Below are 25,516 nucleotides of genomic sequence, written 5' to 3'. Positions count from 1 at the left end.
GGAACATTTCTGCTAGTTTTCACAAATGTCACCAAAAAATCTGGTTAAAAAAAGGCATGTGTGTGTATATATGTGTGTGTGTGCCTAACATTAGCAATCTATACTTGTTCAAAGTAGGAAGAAAATGTATACTATTTGGGGGATAAAAATAATCAACCAAAATAATCGTTAATGACTCTTAGTCATCTAGCCATGATTTACGCCTTGTCTATAAGATGAACAAAAGAATAAATAATAATCGATATTTGTTTGATATATTTCAATCATATTGACCTCTGAAAAATTGATGTCAAATAGACTGGCTTTGATCAACTCAGTAAGTGGTTTATTCAGTACCCATAATGCTGTGAGTCCTCTGTTAAAGGGGTGGATTTAGGATTTAGGGAGTGAGGAAATCTGCAAAGATAAAATAAGAGAGGGCCAGGTAAGTTGGCCATGGCTTGGGAACCAGGAACCACAGTTGTTTGGAAGGATGTGTAAGAGGTTGATGAAAATAATGCCAAAGTAAACTAACTTTTGCTTAGAGTTTTGAAAAATGATGTCATTCTTAGAAAAATATACAAGAGGACAACAGAAGTTGGAGATAGAGGTCTGTGTTTGAGTAATTTATAGTGACTTTGTTTTATTAGAATCATAGGAAAGGAAACTTGAACATGAACATCTGGATTATAGAGGGCCCTGAATGAGAGAATGAGGAAGTTAACATGAGACAGTGGGCCTTTGGGTTCTGAAGAGAAAGCTTTGGTTTAAGGAAGTATCTGCAATTATCAAACACAGTTTTTCAAAAGACTATCAAAATAATCCTGGAGGAAAATATTATGACATTCAGAGATAAGAGCATGTGTCATAGGAAAAACGTGAGTGTTATAGGCTGTGTCTTCCCCAAATTTGTATGTTGAATGCTTAATTCAGCACTTCAATATATATTGAGACAGAGAAATGCCCTATCTCAATATTTCCCTATCTCAATATATATTAGGAGATATAGGGCATTTAATTAGGAGATAGGGCATTTAAACAGGTGACTAAGAAGGCTGAGCGCCTAATAATTGATGCTTTAGAACTGTGGTGTTGCAGAAGACTCTTGAGAGTCCCTTGGACTGCAAGGAGATCAAACCAATCAATTCTAAGGGAAATCAACCCTGAATATTCATTGAAAGGACTGATGCTGAAGCTCCAATACTTTGGCCACCTGATGTGAAAAACTGACTCATTGGAAAAGACCTTGATGCTGGGAAAGATTGAAGGCAGGACAAGGGGATGGCAGAGGATGAGATGGTTGGATGGCATCACTGACTCAATGGACATGAGTTTGAGCAAGCTCCAGGAGATGGTTCAGGACAGGGAAACCTGGCGTGCTGCAGTCCCTGGGGTCATGAAGAAACGGACACGACTAAGTGACTGGACAACAAAAGGTAGAGTCAGGTCATATGAATGGACCTTAAGCCGATTTGACTGATGCCCTAGTAAAATGAGAAGATTAGAACACAGGCACAGAAAGACCATGTGAAGACAAAGAGAGAAGGTGGCCATCTACAAGTCAAGGAGAAAACTCACCAGAAGAAACCAATCCTGCCCACACCTTGATCTGAATTTCCAGCTTCCAGAACTATGAGAAAATAAACTTCTGTTATTTAAGCCCCCCAGTCTGTGGTATTTGTTATGTCAGTCCTAGAAAACTAATACAATGAGTAAATATTATTTTTGTTAAGAAAAGAATAATCAGATAATAAACTAAGTTCATGGATGTGGAAATAGAATGAAGGTCGTTTCTGGAAATGTATCAGTGTTGTTGTTCAGTCACTAAGTCGTGTCTGACTCTTTGTGACCCAGTGGACTGCAGCACACCAGGCTTCCCTGTCCTTCACTACCTCCAGGACTTTGCTCAAACTCATGTCCATTGAGTCCATGATGCCAAACAACTATCTCATCCTCTGTCACCCCCTTCTCATCCTACCGTCAATCTTTCCCAGCATCAGGGTCTTTTCCAGTGAGTTGACTCTTTGCATCAGGTGGCCAAAGTATTGGAGCTTCAACGTCAGCATTAGTCCTTCCAATGAGGGTTGATTTCCTTTAGGATTGACTGGTTTGATTACCTTGCAGTCCAAAGGACTCTCAAGAGTCTTCTCCAACATCACAATTTGAAAGCATCAATTCTTCGGTGCTCAGCCTTCTTTATGGTCCAACTCTCACATCCATTCATGACCATAACAACTTGAAATTTGCGATGAATGCAGTGGGTGTGCAAATGAAAAGTCAGTTATGACTGAACTAAAGACTGGGAAATGGGAAAGTCTAGAAGGACAGTGTGTTGGTGGAACAAAAGGATGGATGTGGTTTCAGCCATGTTCTCATTTAGAGGGGTTGGGTCCTCAGAGTAGAAGCATCCATCAAGAAGTCAGAGGTGTGTCAGACATGAAGACACTGATGAGATGGCCAAGGAAGCCAGTATTGAGTATAAACTGAAGTACCACAGCCTGAACAACCAATGAATGAATTATACATCTCTCTTTAATTCACTGAAACAGCATGATCAAATTGCTCAATGGAGTTTGTATATGTACTTTCAGTAACAGGCAGATTTCTTTTAACTTAAAGCCAAATAAGCACTAAGAGACTTTATCTTCATGATGTCCAATGGTGACAATTTCCTTTGAAAATTTTAAAAAAAAATGGTTTTTGTGTCTTGACCTTTTTACACAAAGCTAAGACCAAAAAGGCAAATACCTCATTAAAAGGTAGAATGATTTGAATCCATACAAGTATAAATATCTGAACTTAGAGTCTTTCCCAAGAGCAGCTTTTTATTGGCATTAGTTGGGAGTGGAAGAATCTCAAGACATGCTTCTCACCCTCCTCCCCCCACAGGAAAGCATGTTGTGGGAGGAAGTGGTATGAGTGCCACAAAGATCAGGTCACCGGGGGCCAGTTCAGGGACAGCATTCAGAGCATCTCCCAGTGGTGAAAGGGTCTTAGGGAAAATAAGGGAAGGTTGGCTTCAATTACACATTTTCACTTCTGTGCCAGATTTTGCTTAAATGCTACCCTCTGGGAAAATCAAGAAATTTATTATCAGTTTTCCAAATCAGGAGAGTACTCCATGCTTTTAGTTCTCATTTCTGAAGTGTCCCGTTGATCCTCAAGAGTAATGCTTGGCTGATGTGCTTGCATGAATTGTTTACATTGTTCATCAATTAATGTGACAAACATTAAAAATAGGACTCCCAGTTTTCATCCTGAAGGGCTTACACATAATAGCAACAACCTTTAGCAAAGTACTACTTATTCCTAGAATGGCTTTGAATCATTTAATAACACTCTATAGTTAATTTGTAGATTACTTTTTGACTTTTCACAATTATACTTGGGTATTATGTTCCTACAAAGGAGAACATTTTTGTTGTTGTTTAGTATTGATCCACTCTGGTACTCTTGCCTGGAAAATCCCACGGACAGAGGAGCCTGGTGGGCTGCAGTCCATGGGGTCGCTAAGGGTCAGACACGACTGAGCGACTTCATTTTCACTTTTCACTTTCATGCATTGGAGAAGGAAATGGCAACCCACTCCAGTATTCTTGCCTGGAGAATCCCAGGGACGGGGGAGCCTGGTGGGCTGCCGTCTATGGGGTCGCACAGAGCCGGACACGACTGAAGCGACTTAGCAGCAGCAGCAGCAATATTGATCAGTTTCTCTTAATGTGTTCAAAACTATTCTGTCTAGAGATAAATGTAAGTAGTTGTTTGGTTAAATGACCCAAACCTTCCAGATATTTGTTTATTTCATAAATATTTTGAGTACCCACGATGTTTGGGGCAATGCTGTAGGTGCTGGGGAGATGATGCTGCAAGAGAACTGATCATTGCTTCTTTTATATTATTTTGAACTCTTGTACAACTCTTAAAGTTTAAATTGTTGGAGGAAGGATGAAAATCAAAGAACAAAAGATAATGAGAGAATTTTTTAAACCAGCTTGTTTTGTCCTGGAGTGAATACAGATATGCTCAATTTTATACATTCAGTATACTTAAAGTCTTCTCATGGTTGTTAATCCAACTCATGACCTTCAGATATTACAGTAATCTTAGTAATAAAAGATTAACCTCTGTCTGGTGTATTCCATTGTCATAATGTATTTAAGGATTTCAGTGAGTATTTTGAGGAAAGAGAGCAACTCTTTTGAGGAGGGTTTCTTTCTGAAGTAAGCATAATGATTAAATTTAACGGAAATCTTACAAGATGGTGTGTGTCAGTGCCTTTCTCTAGAGGCTTTCCTAGCAAATGCCTCCTTAAAAATATTTGCAGGGAACTCTTATCTCTGCCACATTTGCCATATCTTGGGGCTCTAAATCAACAATACTGATTTTGTAGATGATCAAGTTGGATAAGAAACAGCTCAAGACTTTCCTGTCCAGTAGGTGTAGTCTCATGGAAAATCACTTCTGAATCCAGCAAACAGAATGATTTGTAGTTGTAGCCCCTGGAGAATCCTAGAGGAAGTTCCTGACTCGCCAGTCTCCTTTTCTCCCTTGCACTCCTGCACTTGGCAAAGCAATCAAAATGGCTTTCCTCTCAAGGAAGACACAGTCAGTGATTCAGTTACTGACAGCTGTTTGTAGAAGACATGTCCCGGCCACAGTCCAGGGCCTGTGAGGTCTGCTGGGCTGATAAATTGCCCCTCTGGATCCTTCTAGGCTCGCAGTTGTCTCAAATGAAAAGCTCAGGCTTAAGAGCTGCCAGAAAGTATTTGGCAAAGAGCCCACCTGTTTTTCTCAGGTACAAGTATTCAATTGAATTGATTCCTCAGAGAGAGAAGTGAGGGTGAAAGTAAGTTCATTGTTGACCTTTCATAGTTCTGAACGTCTACACAGGTAATGAATGTGAAAGTGATTTTTAAAGTCACATTGCAAATACAAGACACTTCTACCTGTTATTTCATTACCTAAAAAAAAAAAAAAAAAAGTAAAAATAAAGATGGCCACAAATTTTACCAAGGTCCCAAATGAGTGTACTCTGGTTCACTGTAATTCCAGCCTTCTATAAAATGTGGGCTCATCTAGGCTGTCATTTATGAATCATGTAGGGAGTTGCTTTTCTTTGTTCTCCCATAATGCACTTGTGGAACTCGCAACACATGCATGTGAGAAATCTATGCAACTTTTCAAACAATGTAAAACAAATACTATCCAAGAGTTAGCCTGGCATTTAAAGAAAGCATCATAGAATATATGCCTGAACAACAGCTATACTAATGTAATACTTATATGTGCCAGCCTCATTCTAATATTTTCTGTATGTTAAGGACTTCATTCCTCACAGTCAACCTATGAGGTATGTATTATTATTATCCCCATTTGACGGATGTGAAAAGTAAAGAATACAGGGACAAAGTGATCTGTTTCAAATCACACACGTAGTAAATATAGAGTCAGAACTCAGATCCTACTCATATGTCTCTAGAGTCTATACAATTAGCCATGACAGCATATTATTTTGGGAGCTTCCCTGGTGGCTCAGATGGTAAAATCGTCTGCTTGCAATGCTGAAGACCCAGGTTCAATCCCTGAGTTGGGAAGAGCCCCCTGGAGAAGGAAATGGCAACCCACTCCAGTACTCTTGCCTAGAAAATTCCATGGTGGAGGAACCTCGTAGTCTACAGTCCATGGGGTCGCAAAGAGTCGACTGAGTGTGTCCGATTGAGCATATTATTTTAAATATTAGTGTTATGAATGTTGTGCTGTTTCTAAGAAGAGACATAACAGTTTGTTATATATATTTCTTGTCTTCTCCTTTGGATCTAGGATCACATGTAATATGACCAGATTTTAACTCATAGGAGACTTCTGTGATGATTAAGTATGAGATAGTCTACATTTATAGAACATTTATGCATTGTTAAATGTTTTACCTTACCATTATCTCATTTGATCCCCTTACTAACCCTTGTGTACATAGGGATTTATCCTTATTTTTCAGATGAAGAAACAGATCAGAAAGATTCAACAGTTAGTTCAATTTCACATCAATAGGATACAGCATGGAGAAGGCAATGGCAACCCACTCCAGTGCTCTTGCCTGGAAAATCCCATGGACAGAGAGCCTGGTAGGCTGCAGTCCATGGGGTCGCACAGAGTCAGACATGACTGAAGCGACTTAGCATTCATGCATGCATTGGAGAAGGCAATGGCAACCCACTCCAGTACCTGGAGAATCCCAGGGATGGAGGAGCCTGGTGGGCTGCCATCTATGGGGTCTCACAGAGTCGGACACAACTGAAGCGACTTAGCAGCAGCAGCAGGATACAGCAGTTCTCAGAAATCAAATATACTAGCTGTTGATCTCCAGCACTTTTCCCGGTATATCAGACTGTTTGCTCATTCATTTGGGGGGGAAAAAAAACCTGAAAAGATGTTTAATAATCCCAGTAAAATTGAAGAAGCTTTTTAGAAACACTTAGAGTAATCTGAGAATACTCCTCACTAAAGCAGAGGTGAAAATGCGTTCCGTGAACAGTGAACTCGGTTAAGCAAGTGCACACAGCTAGGTTCCGGCTGAGTAATTTTCAGTGTCACGTTTCTCAGCCTGCAATATGTGAACATTTGGATGGGATGAGTCTAAGTGCTCTTTTGCTTTATGCCACTGCTTTTTTAAGGCAGCTCATTTGTACTTGTTCATCATCCTCCTTTTTCACTCAATCCCAGAAGCTGTGTTGCTAATTATTGACCCAGGCAAGCTTCAAAGAGGACAAAAGCAGCTAAAACTGGAGTGCTCTTGATATAGAATCACAATGCAATTTCCATTTTTCAGAAAAAGCAAGGCATTTTTAGCTGTAGGGTTCAGAGACCATTCAGTTATACGGGCACTTGAGTTTTTGCTAAAGAATCACAATTCAGTTTAAAAAAAAAAAACAAAAAAAACCTTTTTTTGGTATTTCATTCACAGCCAGGTTCTTGGTGTGTGTGTGTGTGTGTGTGTGTGTGTGTGTGTGTGTGTATGAGAGAGAGGGAGCGAAACAAAGACAGAACCAGAGATAAAGACGGGGAAAAATTTTTTTGTTTCCTTCTCAATCAACATGTAAGCAGGGAAGAATAATATTCATCAATTCCGTAACTATTTCTTGAAAACTTCCCAAGAGTAAAGAGTAGTACTAAATAAAGAGGGAGATGTTTAGATGTCCAGGACCTGACACATGATAGATGCTCCAGAAATATTTGTTAAAGAGAAATGAGCTATACCATGAACTTAGAATCTATTCAAGAAATCACAAAATCATTAAATATTTGAGAATTGGAAGGACATTTAGGAATCATCTTATGCAGCTCTTTTATTTGAGAGGTGAAGCAATCAAGACTCAGACAGGTTCTAAGAATTTTTCAAGAACACATGTGTTTAGAAGGAGCATCCTTTTCCATCATAACATCACAGTATGTTTCAGAGATTATACATATGTCAGTGTCTACAATGCAGGGCATCATGTGAGAAGATCTGATGATTATTCTAAGACAGTGCTACCTAATGGAAATATCATGCATACCATGTATGTAATTTAAAATTTTTAATAGCCATATTAAAATTTTTTAACTAAATTATAAGAATATATTTTAATTCAATATATCGAAAATATTTTAAGCTCAATATGTAATCAATATAAACATTGTTAATGAATTATCTTATATTCTTTTTTCAGACTAAATATTCAAACTCCAGAGTGTCTATTACACTTTTGACACATTTCAATTTGGGCTAGCTATATTTTAAGTGCTTAATAGCTACATGTGGCTTTGGGCTACTCTATTAGATAGTATAGCTCTAGAATCATCAAGGAAAATAGTTATGCATTTTTAAAGCTGTAGTGCCTTTATTATTACTTATTTTTACAGTTTGATTTTGATGTAAAGCCACAAAAATAAAACATAACTCAAACTGACTCAATGGGATATAGAAAAAGTAGAAAAAATTTATAACCATTAGAGAATTGAGTCAACAGGTACAATTTTAATGCCTCCCAAAATAAGGAAATAAATAAGCCATCAAAAATATTGACTCAGATAAGTTCATATTTCTACCAAAATTTCGAAGGAGATGTAAATTCTGCATTCTACAACTTATCTCGTTTTGCAGGTAGCTGTTCACAAATATTTGCAGTGCTAATAGAAACTAAAATTAATGAGTTTTTTAGAAATGTGTTCAGACAGTAATCGTCTTCCAATAATATGGAGCAATATACAAATTTATTTCCTTATAAAAATGGAGAGTTGGTTATATTTTGATAAGTGGCAGGGAGCTGCTATTTAATAACCAGCTGCCTCTGTCCTCCCTTCCACCTACTTAATATTAAATACATAAAAATGAAGGTAGGAAAAAGCTTCGTATCATAGGACTCTAAGCTCACCAATTATTTTTCGAGGTTTATAGACCAAAAAATAGAGGATTTTTCTTTCTTGCTATTCTCCACATTCCTGTTTATAACAAGAAATTCTGCAGAAGCAGAGAGATCCCTGGCATTGTTCAGTGTTCAAATCCACAGAAGTTTGATGTGACTGTGGGTTTGAATATCACCTTGACCTTTTCTTGGATCTTTGTTCAGAGCCTAATATGTTGGTGGGATTTTCCTCTTTTAAGTTCTTCAGCTCTTAAAGTAAAACCAGGGCTGTCATGAGAAAGAAAGAGGGAAAGGTGAGGGGCTGAACAGAAAAGAAATTAAATTAGGTCACACTTCTGGAGGCTTCTGAATTTCATGCAGTACAATCCCTGTGATCACTTTGTACCCAGCTTTTTAAAGGACTATTACAGGTTCATTTTTATTCACTGGCCCAGAGACTAAATCAGTAGACTTCCACAGCCTTTTCCTCTAAAAGCTTATTCTGATTCTCTATATAGTATCACATTAATGATAGTTTTTTCTTATCAATTATCTTATAGCAATTACAGCCTTCTAAGATTTATTTTTAATTTCTTAGTCCTTTTATTGATCCTACTTACAGGCATGAACTCTTGGTAGTATCAGTACAGTGAGGAAAATAGACAAGTGTGCAAGTTAGAATGCTTGTAGCTGGAAGAGAAAACGTGAACTCAACTGGCTTCCAGTCCCCGTTGGGGATGCAAGTAGCAGCTCAAACCACTCAGTGACTCTGACGTCATCAAAGGCCCGAGAATATTTTCCATCTTTATGTTTTGCCTTCCTCAAGTGTTGGTGGTTTTTCTGACTTCTTCTTCCATGATCTTATAATGTCTGTCACAAGTCTAGCTATCAAAGGCAGATATCCATGACTAGTTTAAAATAAAAAGATTCCTTTCTTTTATATCTTTTTTTAAGAGAGAGAAAAATTCTTCCCAAACAGACTCTCCTAACTTCTCTTCAATGTCTCATTGGTCAGAATTGCATTCCATGCCAGTGTCTTAATCACCACTGCCAAAGTGTTACCTTTATAATTAGCAGAAACAATCAGGTTTCCTTCATGGGAGCTGAGGCTGAGGCCCAGCTTCTCATAGGAACATGGCTACAAACATGTGGATATTTGAATTACATTAAGGGTCTAGATGGGCTTCCTGTGTAGCTCACACAGTAAAGAATCTACCTGCTAGGCGCAAGGCTTGGGTTCGATCCCTGGGTTGGGAAGATCCCCTGGAGGAGGGCATGGCAACCCACTCCAGTATTCTTGACTGGAGAATCCCCATGGACAGAGGAGCCTGGAGGGCTTACAGTCCATGGGGTCCCAAAGAGTCGGACATGACTGAGCAACTAAGCACAGCAAAGCATACAAGGGTCTAGCTGGAAGATGGGATGGCTCTTGGGTCTTGATTAGAGTCAGCTGCAAATTAATCAGAAATTGCAGTATAGGATAATAAGTGCTGTCAGGAAGCATATAAGTCCAAGATGCTGTAGAAACACTTTACAGGCCTCTCAGGGCTAGAGAGAAAGGCAAGAGTCAGAGCAGTCTTCTAAAGAAAGTGTTATCTGACCTAAGATATAATGGACAAGAGGAGATAACTAAGGGGAGGGTCATGGGAGGAGAATGAAGGTGTCAGATGGACAGAACACCATGTTCAAATGACTGGGATTAAGAGAGAACAAAATGGGTTTGGGGAGATGCAGAAAATCATTCTATATTTTAAGATAGAGAACACAAGGTGGGCATTAATCAGAAATAGGCTAGAGAAGTCTGCTGAGCTAAATAATAAAAGACCTAATAAGTCAAACAGAAATTTACACTTCATCCTGCTGCAGTCAGGAACCAATGAAACATTTTTAACATCAGATGACATATGCGAACTTAAAAAAAATTCTCTTTGGCTGTTGGGGGAAATTGGTTTGTAAATGGTTAAGGCTGGAGATAGGTGGAACAGGTGAGAATCAGTTGCAGTCATCCCATGGGGAAATGTGATGGGGCTGCAGAGAGGTGGATAGATTGATTTGATTGATGTCCAAAAATCCTAAGTTTTAATGAAAAAGGACTTAGTTCATAGAAGGTGAAGGGTGTAGAGATCAATAATCACTCAGATTTCTGGCTTGGGCAACTAGGAAAATGGAGAGACATTTATTGAGTTAGAGTCTATAAAGGAGAAGCAGATTTGGAGGGGAAGTGGGTTGATTTAAATTGTACCTGATTAGTTTGAGGGACCTATATTCCTTTTGAAATTCAAGATAAATATTCCTGTTCTTAAAATTCTGTTAGATGCTAAAGGATATATTAACCAGTAAGTGATGCAGGAGAATACTGGAGGTACTAAAATGTGTTGCAGAAGGTGATATGCAAAGGAGAGGGTTACCGTTTACAGAAGGAAGTGCTTCCTCCTGAGGAAAAAAAAGAGTGGGGGCATCTGAAATTCCTTAAAAAAGATGAAAAATGTAGTTTAATCTTGCCTGTAAAAATTAGACAAATGGGAATTGTAAAGGGCCAGGAGGCACTGTATGCTACGTAAGGCAGATTTGAGGAATGGTATTGACTGGATTTCTAGGGCAAGTTGAATGGGTATAATAAAATATAAAGTTTTTGGACTGATTGAATTGGTCAGAACTCTTGGAATCCCAAGAGAAAATAATTATTCATATTAACTAATGTGATCTTTCAGTGTAAGGTGTGTTACTTGGCTGTTTATACAGGAATGCTACATGACAACCAACCACACAATACCAATAGCGTAACAATAGGTATTTGTGTCTTGCTCATAGGTCTGCTAGTGGGTTGGGGTGGTGCTGTTTCAGGTGACAGATCACCTTCTTGTTTGTTCTCATGATTTTTCTTCTTCTTGGACCAGTTTTTTGGACCTGTTCTTGTCATGGCATAGTAAACAACTCCCAGTGTGGCAAGAGGAATCACTTGCAACTTGTAAGGCCTCAGCTTGGAAAAGGCGAGTATCATTTGAGCCCACATTCTGTTGGTCAACCTATATAATATGGCCAAGCTCAATATCATTTAAAGGGTAGAAGAGTGAGGAAGGCAGTAAATATTTCATGAATAACCACCTAATTCATGATACACGGGTAAATAGAACCCTGAGATATCATGGAATTGAGCTAGAGTTTATAAAGGACCCTAACTCGATCAGCCAAAGAACTGCTGAAAACACCAGGTTTCTCAACCTGGTATATCCCATTGGAATACCCAATGGGCTTCTTAAACTCAGGAGAACAGTCCATGCTCCTTTTTTGCCCTATGCTGCCTCTTTCCAGAGAAATCTCATGGGTTCATAAACTTCTCATTAAACTAATTATTGGTCAGAATCAGGAACAGCCGTGTGATAACCATCCTTGGTCATGATGCGTTCTTTTTGGTCTCATTCAACAGTATCAGGCCCTTTTTCTAGGACTGGTTAAAGGTTGATATTACCTCTCTGACCAGCACTAATGAAGTGATAAGAACTAAAGCAATCAAAAATGATTGTATTATTTTCCTTAACATGTATTTTTTGGACTTCTTCCAGTAATCCAGCACATTTATAAAAGGCAAGCTACGGCATTATACTGGTTATTATACCAATATAATGTCTTAATTATAGCTGAGAAAAAATACATGGCCCATGGGAGTGATGTAATTTTCCCACCACTGCAGAGCTACGTTGTCTACCCAAGGCTTGCAGACATCCTTAAACTATGTTATCTCCAAATCTCTACTTAACTGCTGCATAAGGAAGAGATTTTAACCATTTTTTGAGTTCCTAAATTGACGATAACTGTAGTTGCATTAATTGATCTATAAATTTCTCAAGCCCAAATAGTCTCTTGGTCCTCCAGTAGAACCTGTAGTGCTGTGTGTGTGTGTGCGTGTGTGTGTGTGTTGTTTTCAGAAAACACGTGGTATTGTCATATAATGCGTCAAGGGAGCTCACTTCCTGCTTCTCTATACTTCCCAAATTCCGCTCAGCCCTTTTCTCATTTCATTCTGTGGCTTCTGTGTTGCTAGTAATGACCAGTGACTCAAGAAGGCTGCAAACAGTGAACAAAGATTTCCTTTCCAGGCACAGTTCTGCCTTGAGGTTCCTTTTCCCACCACCAAGATGGAAGTGTGTTGCTCCTCTTCTCTCCGTCCTGCAGACATTTCAGAGCAAAGCTCTGATTTCTATTTCATTATTACTTTTCCACTACAGACGACTGTCTTTAGTGTTGAAGGAGGCCTTTGAGAGAGAGGAAAAAAGAGCAGGGGGAACATAAGAAGGAAGAAAGGCATAGTCTAGGTACCTTGGCAGGTGTACTGTGAGAACCCATGAGGTTACCAGGTTAGAGAAATAATAGTAGAAACAAAGCCAGAGAGGGGGTTTAAAAGCTCAGTAGACATAATAAACTGAGACTGAACAGGTGCAGATAAAGTCAGGTCAAATTTAATATGAATATTGTAAGACCCTGTATTCTATACCTGGGTCAAGTACTCTCCTGCTGGGGTGAGTCCTTAGAACAATAGACTTTGGAAATTGAATAACTTTAACTTATCTATTTGTTATAAATACATATATCAATTGAAAAAGATAGTGTACTACTTGGGGCTTCCCAGGTGGCACTAGCAGTAAAAGATCCTGCCTGCCAATGCTGGAGACATAGAGATGTGGATTTGATACCTGAGCGGGGAAGATCCCTGGAGGAGGGCATTGCTACCCATTCCATTATTCTTGCCTGGAGAATCCCATAGACAGAGGAGACTTGTGGGTCACAGTCCGTAGCATCACTAAGAGTCAGACACGACTAAAGCGACTTAGCACCACACAGCAGTACACTACTTAATTGGTTTGTCTGAATGAAAAAACAACAAAAGCCTTCAACAAATGATTGTTGTTTGGTTGATGGGTTGAATGAATGGACAGAGTAAGGGAGAGATGGAGGAAAGAATGCGTGGAAGAAAGGAGAGAAAGGAGGAAAAAAGGAGAAAAGAGACAAAGAGGAGTGGGAGGAAATAAAGGAGGGAGATAAGAAAAAGGGAAATATGTCTTCTAATTTCACTGTTGTTAAAAGTCAAATTTATTATTGATAAATTATGTACCCTCTTGACCAAATCTTACACTACTTTTTAGTCCAATCTTCACAACACAAGTTTGTCATGTCCTAGCGTGCTGTGTTCATAAAATGATATTTAGATTTTAAAGAGATGATTAACATAATTAGCAGCTCAGAGGTTTTTTGCTGGAGACAAAATATGGATAAGAAATTATATCAAATAAGTATAATTAAAAATCAGTACTTCTAAGTTAAAATTCAGTAAGTTATCATGGTTAAAAATATTTTACTCTATTTTTTCCCTGTTTAAGGGTTTCTTAAAAATAATAGCTTATACTTATTGAGTGCCCATAAAATATGGAAACATAGATAATGTTTTATATTTTAATAGGCCAAATATATCTTTTGATATGATTTATTATCACCCATGTTTCCAGTCTAAATTCCAAATATTATTCTAAGTGCTTTACATGTATTGTTTTATTTAGGCTGTTGGTTAGTATTAATATTTCTCTCACTTTATCACCACCTCACCCCTAACAAGTGAGTTTACCTACACACACGCATGCACACACACACACACACACACACACACACGCAGACACTTCCCATTTCTGCAGTTGGAATTCTTTCTGTCATGGTATTCTAGAATAGGAGAGCACAAAGTTGGCCACAGAAACTCATAAAGGTGTGGCTGGGGAGGTGACCAGGACTACCCTAGCATTTACGGGTGTGGCCCAGGTGGCCCTGCTGCTGACCCTTGGCTGTGGTTTTGCGTCATTGCTTTGGAAGTGGTGTGGAGAGTTTTGTTTTACTTTTTGGTGTTTCTCTTGGTTCTTGTAGAACTGACTCAGGGTTTAGAAGGTACCTCCCACCTGCATTTGGAAAACTGCATTTTGAAAACTATTCATGATACGGAAAGTTTAAAGTCATCGAAAAACTTTTAGAGTAACATATGTTGAAACAGTTTCACAGCAGAATACTTTATTGCCTTTCCCAGCAGAATTTTAGCTGTATATAATGCATGATGTGTATAGTCAATGAATTTAAGAGACAAAACTACATCAGATATTATGACTATAGGTTACTTCAAAAATATTGGTTTTATGCAGACTTTGTTGATATTTTACCCATGCATGTGAAAGAAAAAAAAATGCAGAATCGTGGCTGGAGTTTATATAGGACCAGTCTAAAGCCAGCCATAGTCATGTAATTTCCGTGATTTTCTCCCCATCAATGGAAAATTACTGTCAGCTGAAGTGGTGTCTACAGACTGTGAGCAAATTTCTGTTTCCTTTGCACAACTGAGTGTTTGAAACTTTTTTCAATCTGTAAAATTACCATTAAAGGTCAGAGATTAGTTTTTCATGCATGATGAATTCCGTTTGCTTTAAAAGTATTATACCAGGAAAGTAGACTTTTTTCCCCTGACTTTAGAACCAAATTAGAATTCAAATATTCAGTTTTGAGTCAACCCCAAACCATTTCCTTTCATTTAGTTTCCCTTGGCAAAAATGGTATTTTTTTTAATGGGAAAGACTTATGAAAAATATGTATGTATATTTATTCTCCTTTATTTGAAATTAGTATCTGAAGATACTGAGTGCCAATTCCATGGCTGAGTTTAACTTGTCTTTCATTAGACTCTAACCACTTTGAAAGCAGGGACTTTGATTTTTTAAATAAATATCCTTTGTAATTGATAACCTGGTATTTTGTTTTCCCTTGTCTTAACTAATGGCTGAACAAAATGAACATAAAGGCTGTGGTCTTTCTTCTTAAGGAAAAATTTCCCAACTCCTTGATTGGAGGTAAAATATCTTAAAGATTAATCTGAATGTAGATTGAGCTAAACTACTATGATATCAGCAGCCATCTTGTGCAGAAAAAGGTTGGGCTTCCATAATTTATCTTTAATGCATTGCTGTTAATTACAAAAACAGTACATCCAGAAGTTGTAGAATGAGCAGTAAAAAAACAAAATTTCACCTGATATTCTACCACAATAACACAATTATAATTTAACATTTTTTCATGCTACTTTACATATTTTCTCTTTCCATAAATTGTAGTCAATCTGTAAATGTGCTTTTATGCTCTGCTTCACTGACTACAGGAGAATGTTTTCCCCTCTTCCAGAACCTTTTTTGCGTTTTAATGATTTCTTTGGTGTGTTTGAAGCAATTTCAACTTAACTTATTGCATATACAGATCTTTCTTGACTTAGGATGGGGTTATGGCCAAATAAACTCATCGTAAGTTGAAAACGCTGGAAATCAAAAATGCATTGAGTACAACTAACCTGTGGAACATCAGAGCTTAGCCCAGCCTATGTTACATAAAGAAAGCTGAGAGCTGAAGAATTTATGCTTTTGAACTGTGGTGTTCGAGATGACTCTTGAGAGTCCCTTGGACTGCAAGAAGATACAATCAGTCCATCCTAAAGGAAGTCAGTCCTGACTGTTAGTTGGAAGGACTGATGCTCAACCTGAAACTCCAATACTTTGGTCACTTTATGTGAAGAACTGACTCATTGGAAAGACCCTGATGCTGGGAAAGATTGAAGGCAAGAGGAGAAAGGAAAACAGAGGATGAGATGGTTGGATGACATCATCAACTTGATGGACATGGATTTGAGCAAGCTCTAGGATTTGAACAGGGAGGCCTGGCGTGCTGCAGTCCATGGGTTTGCAAAGAATTGGACACAACTGAGCAACTGAACTGAACTGATGTTACATGTGGTTAGAATATTTATATTAGCCTTCCTTGTGGCTCAGATGGTAAAGAATCTACCCACAGTGCAGGAGACCTGAGTTCAATTCCTGGATCGAGAAGATCCCCTGGAGAAGGGAATGGCTACCCACTCCAGTATTCATGCCTGGAGAATTCCATGGACAGAGGAGCCTGGCAGGCTGCAGTCTATGGGGCTGCATAGAGTCAGACATGATGGAGCGACTAACACTTTCACAGTTTGGCTAAATCATCTAACACAAAGCCTATTTTAAAGTGTTGAATGTCTCATGTAATTTACTGAATACTGTATTAGATTGAAAACCAGAATGGTTGTGTGAGTAGAGAATGCTTCTAAGTGTATTGGTTGTTTTTGCCCATGATCAGATGGCTCACTGGGAGCCATGGCCCAGCATCATGAGAGAGTGTCATACCACATGTTGCTAGCCCAAGAAAAAGATCAAAATTCAAAATTTCACGTACAGTTGTTACTGAATGTGTATTTCTTTAGCACCACTGTAAAGCTGAAAAATTGTAAGTCATATCTTATAAGACCTTGTAGCAGCTGCCCCTCAGGGAAAGCACAGATTTTTCTTTCAAATATCAAGGAAAATGCAGAGAATTTTATGATTTTAATCGATCACTGCTTGTTAAAGTGTCAAAAATTGATCACTGCTTTTAATTGCACTTTCTTACCCATGAAGAGGTATGTGTCCCCAGCTGTGTGGCCTAACTCACTAAGCCAAGTTATTCAACTGTACTGTAGCTCAGTTTTCACATCTGTAAATGAGGATAACATACAGAGTAGGACTAAATGCTATACTTGTTATTCTTAGTCTGAAACTTCCTCTAATCTGACAGGAAAGATCAAAACAATTCACTAGGTTTGTAATAAACTATGTGGCAGTTATTTAAATGCTTTCAGGATGTCCCACACCAGAAGAACTGGGAGTTAGGTGTTGATTAGGTATTCTTTCTCAAAATACCTGCCATTAATTAATTGAGAAATGCATTCCATTCTCTGTCATTTGTCAAAGCTCTATTACTCCTGGCTTATTTTACAAAAAAAAAAAAAAGGAGAACTGTCTGTCAAGGAGGAAGTAAGATCAGTGGCAGCCAAAATTCCACATGTGCTTTCATCTTGCTGCCTTCCAAGAGGGTGAGATCAGACACCGCACCCGGGCATCTGCTTTGGTTTGAGGACTAACTGGGTCCTGAGACCACCATCATTGCAGAGGGCCTGGAAATATCAGAAGGTAGAAGGAATAGCTTATGGTGAGCCTGTCTGCTCTCAGCTCTGAGAATATCCAGCTGCATAACCTCAAGGGAGCGACATGGAAAAAAAAATGAAGGAAATTCTTTGGACGTGAGAGCTTTGCGTTTCCTATGAGCAACGCATCTTCCGCCCTTCTCTCGCCCGCATCCCCATTGTCCTCACGTCATGTCTTCCTGCTCACTCAGTGCCTAGGCCCAGTGAGCCAGAGCCTTAAGATGTTTATGAATATTAAAAAAAAAAAGAGATTAGGTCAGACTGAAATTGACTGTGTGTCTGGAGAGTCATGTTATGCTGCAGAGACTGAAAGTGGGATGGACTTAAAATATGTCTCCTTAATGAAAAGGCTGTTGGGAAAGCCTGCTGATCCTCTGCCTAGGTGCTGCTATCTAAGTGTGGCAATGTGCTAATTGATTTCCATGAAGAGCTGTAAAAAAAAAAAAGCATTAACTGGCTTCCCTCCCACTGACTGATGGAGGCAGATGACACATGCGCGCTGGCCTTGTTTGCCTCCTCTCATCAGTGGTGTGAAGGCAGCTGCTTCTAGAGGTCCAGAATGGGGTCTTCCCAGAACCTTCCTTGGATTGGGTTCCCAATCATACCAATTGCTCCCCACCAAGCCAGTGGGTGCTCTCAAGGTCTACGGAAGCACCAAGAAATGTTTTCGTTGGCTGAGATGTGCACTCTCCTGCTAGAAGCAGCTGGTATGTGAAGAGGGAATGTCACCAACTGCTTGGTCTCAAATTATCAGCCTGCTCTGACAGCTGAGTGAACGATGGCACATGCCTGTGGTCTAGCACCAAGGCCATGACCAGTGTTTCTTGAGTGACCATGGTTTCAATCCCCAAAGTAGACTTGGAAATACTCCACTGAGACCTGAAGGCAGCACTTGAGCCTGGCATCCGATTTTGGAGTTAAGTAACTAAAAATGGGCTTTCTTGTTCCTTTACCTCTGCTTTTGAACTGTGGTGTTGGAGAAGACTCTTCAGAGTCCCTTGGACTGCAAGGAGACCCAATCAGTCCATTCTGAAGGAGATCAGTCCTGAGTGTTCATTGGAAGGACTAAGGCTAAAGCTGAAACTCCAATGCTTTGGCCACCTCATGCGAAGAGTTGACTCATTGGAAAAGACTCTGATACTGGGAGGGATTGGGGGCAGGAGGAGAAGGGGACGACAGAGGATGAGATGACTGGATGGCATCACTGACTCGATGGACATGAGTCTGAGTGAACTCCGGGAGTTGGTGATGGACAGGGAGGCCTGGTGTGCTGCGATTTATGGGGTCGCAAAGAGTCAGACACGACTGAGCTTAGACCAGCCACCATGACAAATTCACAGCCATTATCAGTTAAGTTTGGTGAAGATTGCTTCCTCCATCCACAGCTGAACTGACACTAACCACATTCTAGAATTCATTATGCAGAGCTGTCCTGTGGATAAGTTCATTGATGTTGTTGCTTAGTCACTAAGTCATGTTGGACTCTGCGACTGCATGGACCCTGCCAGGCTCCTCTGTCCATAGGCTTTCCCAGGCAAGAATACTGGAGTGGGTTGCCATTTCCTTCTCCAGAGGATCTACCTGACCCAGGGATAAAACCCATGTCTCCTGCTTTGGCATGTGGATTCTTTACCACTGAGTCATCAGGGAAGCCCAGATAAGTAGGGCTTAAAAGTAGGACATAGGTGGTTTTTAAAAGTTAACTGGAGATAACCTTTCCTCTTCCACATAAGTCAGGATTATTTCCGCACTTCTCCTTCTGCCTGTAGACATATATACATTCTGAAATGAGTGCCACAGTCAAATTAATGAACGCTTCCATCACCTCATAGTTACCTCTGTTTTTTTGATGTATGTAGTAAGATCACTTAAAATCTATTTTCTTAGCGAATGTTTATATACCATACAGCACTTTCACTGTGCACCGTGCTCTGCATTAGATCTCCAGAACTCATTTATCCTGTAACTGAAAGCGTGTACCCTTCAATCAACAGCTACCCATGTTCTCCACTCCCCAGCCCCTGGTTACTACTATTTCTACTTTGTATGAGTTTTTTTTTTAATTCCACGTATGAACAAGATTACACACTATTTGTCTTTTTCCATCTAGCTTATTTCACTTACCATAGTGCCCTCCTTGGAGAAGGAAATGGCAACCCACTCCAGTGTTCTTACCTGGAGAATCCCATGGACAGAGAAGCCTGGTAGGCTGCACTCCATGGGGTCGCACAGAGTCGGACATGACTGAAGCGACTTGGCGGCAGCAGCAGTGCTCTCCAAGTTCATCAGTTCAGTTCAGTTCAGTCGCTCAGTCGTGTCTGACTCTTTGTGACCCCATGAATCGCAGCACGCTAGGCCTCCCTGTCCAACACTGTCTCAAATGGCAGGGTTTCCTTACTTCATACAGCTGAATCATATTCCGTTGTGTTTATGTGCCCCACTTTCTTGATCCATTCATCAGTAGATGGACACTTAGCTTGTTTCCGTATCTTGGCTCTGGTAAGTAATGCTTCAATAAACGTGGGAGTGCAGATCTATCTTCAAGATAGTGATTTCATTTCCTTTGGATATATACCAAGTAGTAAGATTGTTGAATCATGTGATGGTTCTGTTTTTTGAGGAACCTCTATACTGTTTTCCATAATGGCTGCACAAATTTACATCCCCACACAAGGGTATTGTTTTCTCCACACTGTTGCCAACACTTTTTTTTTTCCTTTTTGATAAAACTTATCCTGATAGGTATATCTCACTGTGGCTTTGATATACACTTCCCTGATAATTAGTGATGTTGAGTACCTCTTTGTATACCTATTGGCCTTTTGTACGTCTTTGTTTGGAGGTTCTATGCCCTATCTTTAATCAGATGATTTGGAGTGCTTTTTGTTGTTATTGTTTTTGCTATTAAATTGCCTGAGTTCCTTATATATTTGATATTAACCCCTTATCAGATATGTGGTTTGCAAATATTTTCTCCCACTCCGTAGGTTGTCTTTTCATTTTGTTGATGATTTCCTTTCCTGTGCAGAAGCTTTTCAGTTTGATGTAGTCTCATTTACCTGTTTTTGCTTTTGCAGCCTGTACTTTGAGTGCCACATCAAAAAAACCATTGCCATGACCAATGTCAGGAAGATTTTTTCCCCTATCATCTGCTACTTAAGCTATCTCTATAACAAAAAAATACAGTTAATGTTCAGAGAAAGAACCCAGGTAATATCTTTTAAAAGGATTAGTTTTAGTGATCAGAAATATGTAAAGAAAAAGTTACTTTCCAAAATTTCATAAACTTTGTGGTTATACTGGTTCCAAATCTCTAATATCTTTATGATTACAAAGCCCTATAGCTCTGAAACTACAAGCCTTCATAATGTGGAAGTTTGGGCCATTATTTTTATTTATTTTGCGATCCAATATTTAAGTGATTGTGAAAAGTCTGGAAACTTTTTACTCTTCTTTATTCTCTCATTTCTTTTTCATTCTTTCTTTCCCTCTTTCTCTTTTTAACATTCAGAGCACCTCAGAATTCCCTCTTATTCCTACTCAGCAAAATGGAGATCAAAATCACCAAAATGTCTGTCCCCCCCACCCCATTCATCAGTTCACAGTGGGGTTTTTCTTTTCTAAGCATTCAGAAAGAGAAGGAGTCAAAAAGGCCCTTTACTGGTCTCAGACGTCTGAAGACAATCTGTCCTTTTTATCTCCCCATGTTAAAATACTTGCTATAAATAACTGGAGATTTAGGGACCATTCTGACATGTCTGGCTTTTCAACACTGTTGACTAACAACTGACCTAATATGACTCTGTGGTGGCTCCAGGCTTGTTATTTGGTGGGGATGGGGGTGGGGGGTATTTGTTTTTTTTCTTAAGACAGTTAAACCTTGTTAGAAAAGAGACATGACTCAGTCATTAACTCTGAATTTAAGATTCATTGTTGATTGATTTTCAGTATCTTTAGTATGTACTATTTATTGGGTTGGCCAGAAACAGTGAGAGACTTTTTGGGGGGGGGCGGCTAAAAGCTCAACATTCAGAAAATGAAGACCATGGCATCTGGTCCCATCACTTCATGGGAAATAGATGGGGAAACAGTGGAAACAGTATCAGATTTTATTTTTGGGGGCTCCAAAATCACTGCAGATGGTGATTGCAGCCATGAAATTAAAAGACGCTTACTCCTTGGAAGAAAAGTTATGACCAACCTAAATAGCATATTCAAAAGCAGAGACATCACTTTGCCAACAAAGGTCCATCTAGTCAAGGCTATGGTTTTTCAAGTGGTCATGTATGGATGTGAGAGTTGGACTGTGAAGAAAGCTGAGTGCCAAAGAATTGATGCTTTTGAACTGTGGTGTTGGAGAAGACTCTTGAGAGTCCCTTGGACTGCAAGGAGATCCAACCAGTCCATTCTGAAGGAGATCAGCCCTGGGATTTCTTTGGAGGGAATGATCCTAAAGCTGAAACTCCAGTACTTTGGCCACCTCATGCAAAGAGTTGACTCATTGGAAAAGACTCTGATGCTGGGAGGGATTGGGGGCAGGAGGAGAAGGGGACGACAGAGGATGAGATGGCTGGATGGCATCACTGACTCGATGGACATGAGTCTGAGTGAACTCCGGGAGTTGGTGATGGACAGAGAGGCCTGGCGTGCTGCAATTCATGGGGTCGCAAAGAGTCAGACACGACTGAGTGACTGAACTGAACTGAACTGAAAATCACTGCAGATGGTGACTGCAGCCATGAAATTAAAAGATGTTTGCTTCTTGGAAGAAAATCTATGACCAACCTAGAGAGCATATTAAAAATCAGAGATGTTATTTTGCCAACAAAGGTTCATCTTGTCAAAGCTATGATTTTTCCAGCAGTCGTGTATGGATGTGAGAGTTGGACTACGAAGAAAGCTAAGCATGGAAGAATTGATGCTTTTGAACTGTGGTGTTGGGAGAAGACTCTTGAGAGTCCCTTGGACTGCAAGGAGAGCAACTAGTCAATCCTAAAGGAAATCAGTCCTGAATATTCATTGGAAGGACTGAAGCGGAAGCTCCAATACTTTGGCCACCTGATGCGAAGAACTGACTCACTGGAAAAAACCCTGATGTTGGGAATTATTGAACGCAGGAGATGAGACGACAGAGGATGAGATGGTTGGATGACATCACCAATTCGATGGACATGGGTTCGCGCGAGCTCTGGGAGTTGGTGATAGACAGGGAAGCCTGGTGTGCGGCAGTCCATGGAGTGGCAAAGAATCGGACATGACTGAGCGACTGAACTGAACTGAAAAAGTTCATTTGGATGTTGCCTAATATTGTGCAGAAAAACCCAAACAAACTTTTGGGCCAACTCAATATTAAGTATATGTCAAGTGCACACACACATATATATATATATGTGTGTGTGTGTGTGTTTATGTATTTTATATGGTGGTTCACACCATCAGAAAATATACTGATTTCAGAATAACACTAATTTAGATCCAGGCAAATAAATTTACATTTCCATTTCTTCTAGAAATAACATTTGCCTGCCAACATATCATGTATTCATAATGACTCCCTTCATACACACACACACATCCCCCACACAAAGTGTAAAGTGTTTTTTTGGTTCATATAACAAATACTCTGAGACTGTAAACTTTAAAAAAAAAATTCAGTGTTTCTCCTTGACATACCCCTATGGCATCCTATTTCACATGTGTGCCAGAGACTGAAAAAGCCAAATGGGAAAGAAAAACAAGGATGTAAAGAAAAAGGGAAGAACTTGAGAAACTCTACAGAGTATTAAACTAAAATAGAAGCGTTTCAGTGTTTAACGAAGAACACACATAACCATCGCACTTTATGTTATTATTCCGTTGTTAAGTCATGTCCAACTCTTTGCAGCCCCATGGACTGCAACACACCGGGCCTCCCTGTCCCTCACCGTCTCCTGGAGCTTGCCCAAGTTCACATCCATTGAACAGGTGATGCTATCCAACCATCTCATCTTCTCCTGCCCTCTTCTCCTTTTGCCTTCAGTCTTTCCCAGCATCAGGGTCTTCTCTACTTTTCTCACTTTAATCCCTGTTTATTTAGTTTCCAAGTCCCAATAAACTCTTCTTTGGTGTCACAAAATAACGGAAGGGGCAGGGCTGGTCTAGGATACTCCGGAAGTAAAACCTGGGACAAAAAGTATGAGTAGTTTATTTAGGAAGTCCACAAAACCTAAGCAAAGAAGTCAGGAAGTGAGACAGAGAGTGGAAGGACACAAAAACATCATCGAGACAGTTATCCCAGTGGGAACATGGGTCTGAGTCCTGCTTGGGGCAACAGAGGACAGTGTGGAACACTCCTTAGAGTGGCCCCATCAATAGGATGAGGAAGCTGGAACCCTTACCTACCAACTCCCTCTCATCCATCACCTATTTCTAGGGATCATGAACAACCCAGCACTCTGGTTTGCTTATCCATAGGTCAAGCATGTAACTGTGGCCAGGAAAACAACCCTTAGACAAAGACTTACAGGTATTAAAAAAAAAAAAAAAAAAGCCTTCAGTCAGGGAGCTGGAGATTTTTCGAGAATTCAGCTTTGAGAGGTAGGTATTCAGAGGACATAGGCACCAATACCTACCTCTATGAAGGTCATAGACACTGAGGTAATTCATCTGCCTGTGTATAAAAGTATTTGCAATCAAGGCTTCTCTTTATTCTGTGTGTTGGAAAAAATTTAAACAAAGCTATTATTGTTTCTGTGTTAGTATCTTAGCATTTGAATATATGACACCAGAGATGATCTTAATAAATATAAAGCAAATCCATTTACTTTCTCACACCATCAGATGTACAGTCATGTTTATTTGAAGTCCTCTGTAGACTAGCATGTGAAATAAGAGCTTCCATAGGTTGAGATTTAAAGCCATCTTTCTCCAAGCTGTTTAATTAGAATGGGCCTTAAAAATACTTTATCACATCATAAACCTTCAAAACAAAATGATTCATTGTCTTCTGAAATCTGTAGAAAATGTGTCTTTAATGTCATTCTCAATTACCTCTTCTAGAGTGAAGGTAAAACAGTTGTTTCCCCACTAGCTGAAATGTGGTTTTGCCAAATACAAGATGAAAGAACTTTGATTGTTAGTTGTTTTCTTTTGGTTTAGGAAGAAAAAGGCAGCTTTTTATTTATGATTAATTCAAGGAATTTAAGAAATTCTCTTAAATCATTTTGAGCAAAAAGGTAAAAACAGAGGCCTGAAATCCCAGGATTTGAGGAGACCTTTAAAAATTCTATCCTCAGGGCCTGACCGCCCAGTCTCATATTTTCTCTGTGTTTTTTCTTCTACCCAAAACTCCCATACCTCTCCTCACAGAAACTGACTCTTCTAACGAACCCAAGGAAGCCCATTCTATTTTTGTTAAAAGGTTCTTCTTTATGTAATCCCAGATCTCTTCATCAAGATCTCCTGGTGGAATAGCACTTCACATTGCTTCATGCAGCTCTAGGGCCTGGCCCATCTGTTTTGTCTGTGCCATACCCCACAAAGGAATGGTCTTCTCATTTCCACCAGCTTTCGAGCTCCTATCCAGGATCCTCTTTCCTTGACATCTTGTGTGGGACTATTCATCCCACAAGGAGTTTTCCTTCTCTTCTTTCTTATTAGAACACTCCTGATCTAGGTAATTCACTGGTTGATTTGCCCGATGTTGGTTGAGTGCTTCCTATGGACCAGGCACTGTTCCAATGATTGGAGATGTAGGAGGATGTAAGACAGGCCATCCCTGTGCTCATGGAAGTTCTGTTCCAGTGGGTGAAATCCACAGTGAAGAACACTACAAATTCAAATATGATAAGACCTATAAAGTGAAAAAAGCAAAATAATGATGCTTTTCGTGGGAGTCATTGAAAAGCTTTTCTTACCAGCTTTTGGTAAAAAGCTTTTCTTACCAGCTTTTGGTAAAAAGCTTTTCTTACGAGCTTTTGGTAAAAAGCTTTTCTTTGGTAAAAGCTTTTGGTAAAAAGCTTTTCTTACCAGCTTTTGTGGGATGCTTTTCTTACCAGCCATTCCCACTTTCTATTGCAAACTCTCTGAAGCAAGTGCTCCTTTTTCCCCAAGT

At 39.5% G+C, this 25,516-nt stretch overlaps 1 protein-coding gene and 1 long non-coding RNA gene across 17 annotated transcripts in view; one reads left to right on the top strand and one right to left on the bottom strand.

Moving 5' to 3' along the window:
- PDE4D (phosphodiesterase 4D) overlaps positions 1-25,516 on the top strand; it is a 1,650,639-nt gene that overhangs the window by 1,302,646 nt on the left and 322,477 nt on the right. The gene's annotated exons all lie outside the window — the stretch shown is intronic.
- The window catches only part of LOC147350408 (uncharacterized), a 126,943-nt gene that overhangs the window by 32,728 nt on the left and 68,699 nt on the right, over positions 1-25,516 (bottom strand). The window contains exon 4 of one of the 2 annotated variants that reach the window (XR_015148827.1): positions 3,827-25,255. The exons of the other annotated variant lie outside the window; for it this stretch is intronic. This is a non-coding gene — a long non-coding RNA (uncharacterized LOC147350408). Of the gene's footprint in view, positions 1-3,826; positions 25,256-25,516 lie in introns of those variants that run through there. 2 annotated transcript variants of the gene reach the window in all.

The sequence above is a fragment of the Bos grunniens genome, chromosome 20 (genome assembly GCF_055505025.1).
Source record: "Bos grunniens cultivar Pamir isolate PY7600 chromosome 20, Bosgru_T2T1.0, whole genome shotgun sequence".
NCBI lineage: Eukaryota > Metazoa > Chordata > Mammalia > Artiodactyla > Bovidae > Bos > Bos grunniens.
Note: the sequence above shows the minus strand (reverse complement) of the source record. Positions and strands in the feature narration are given on the sequence as shown.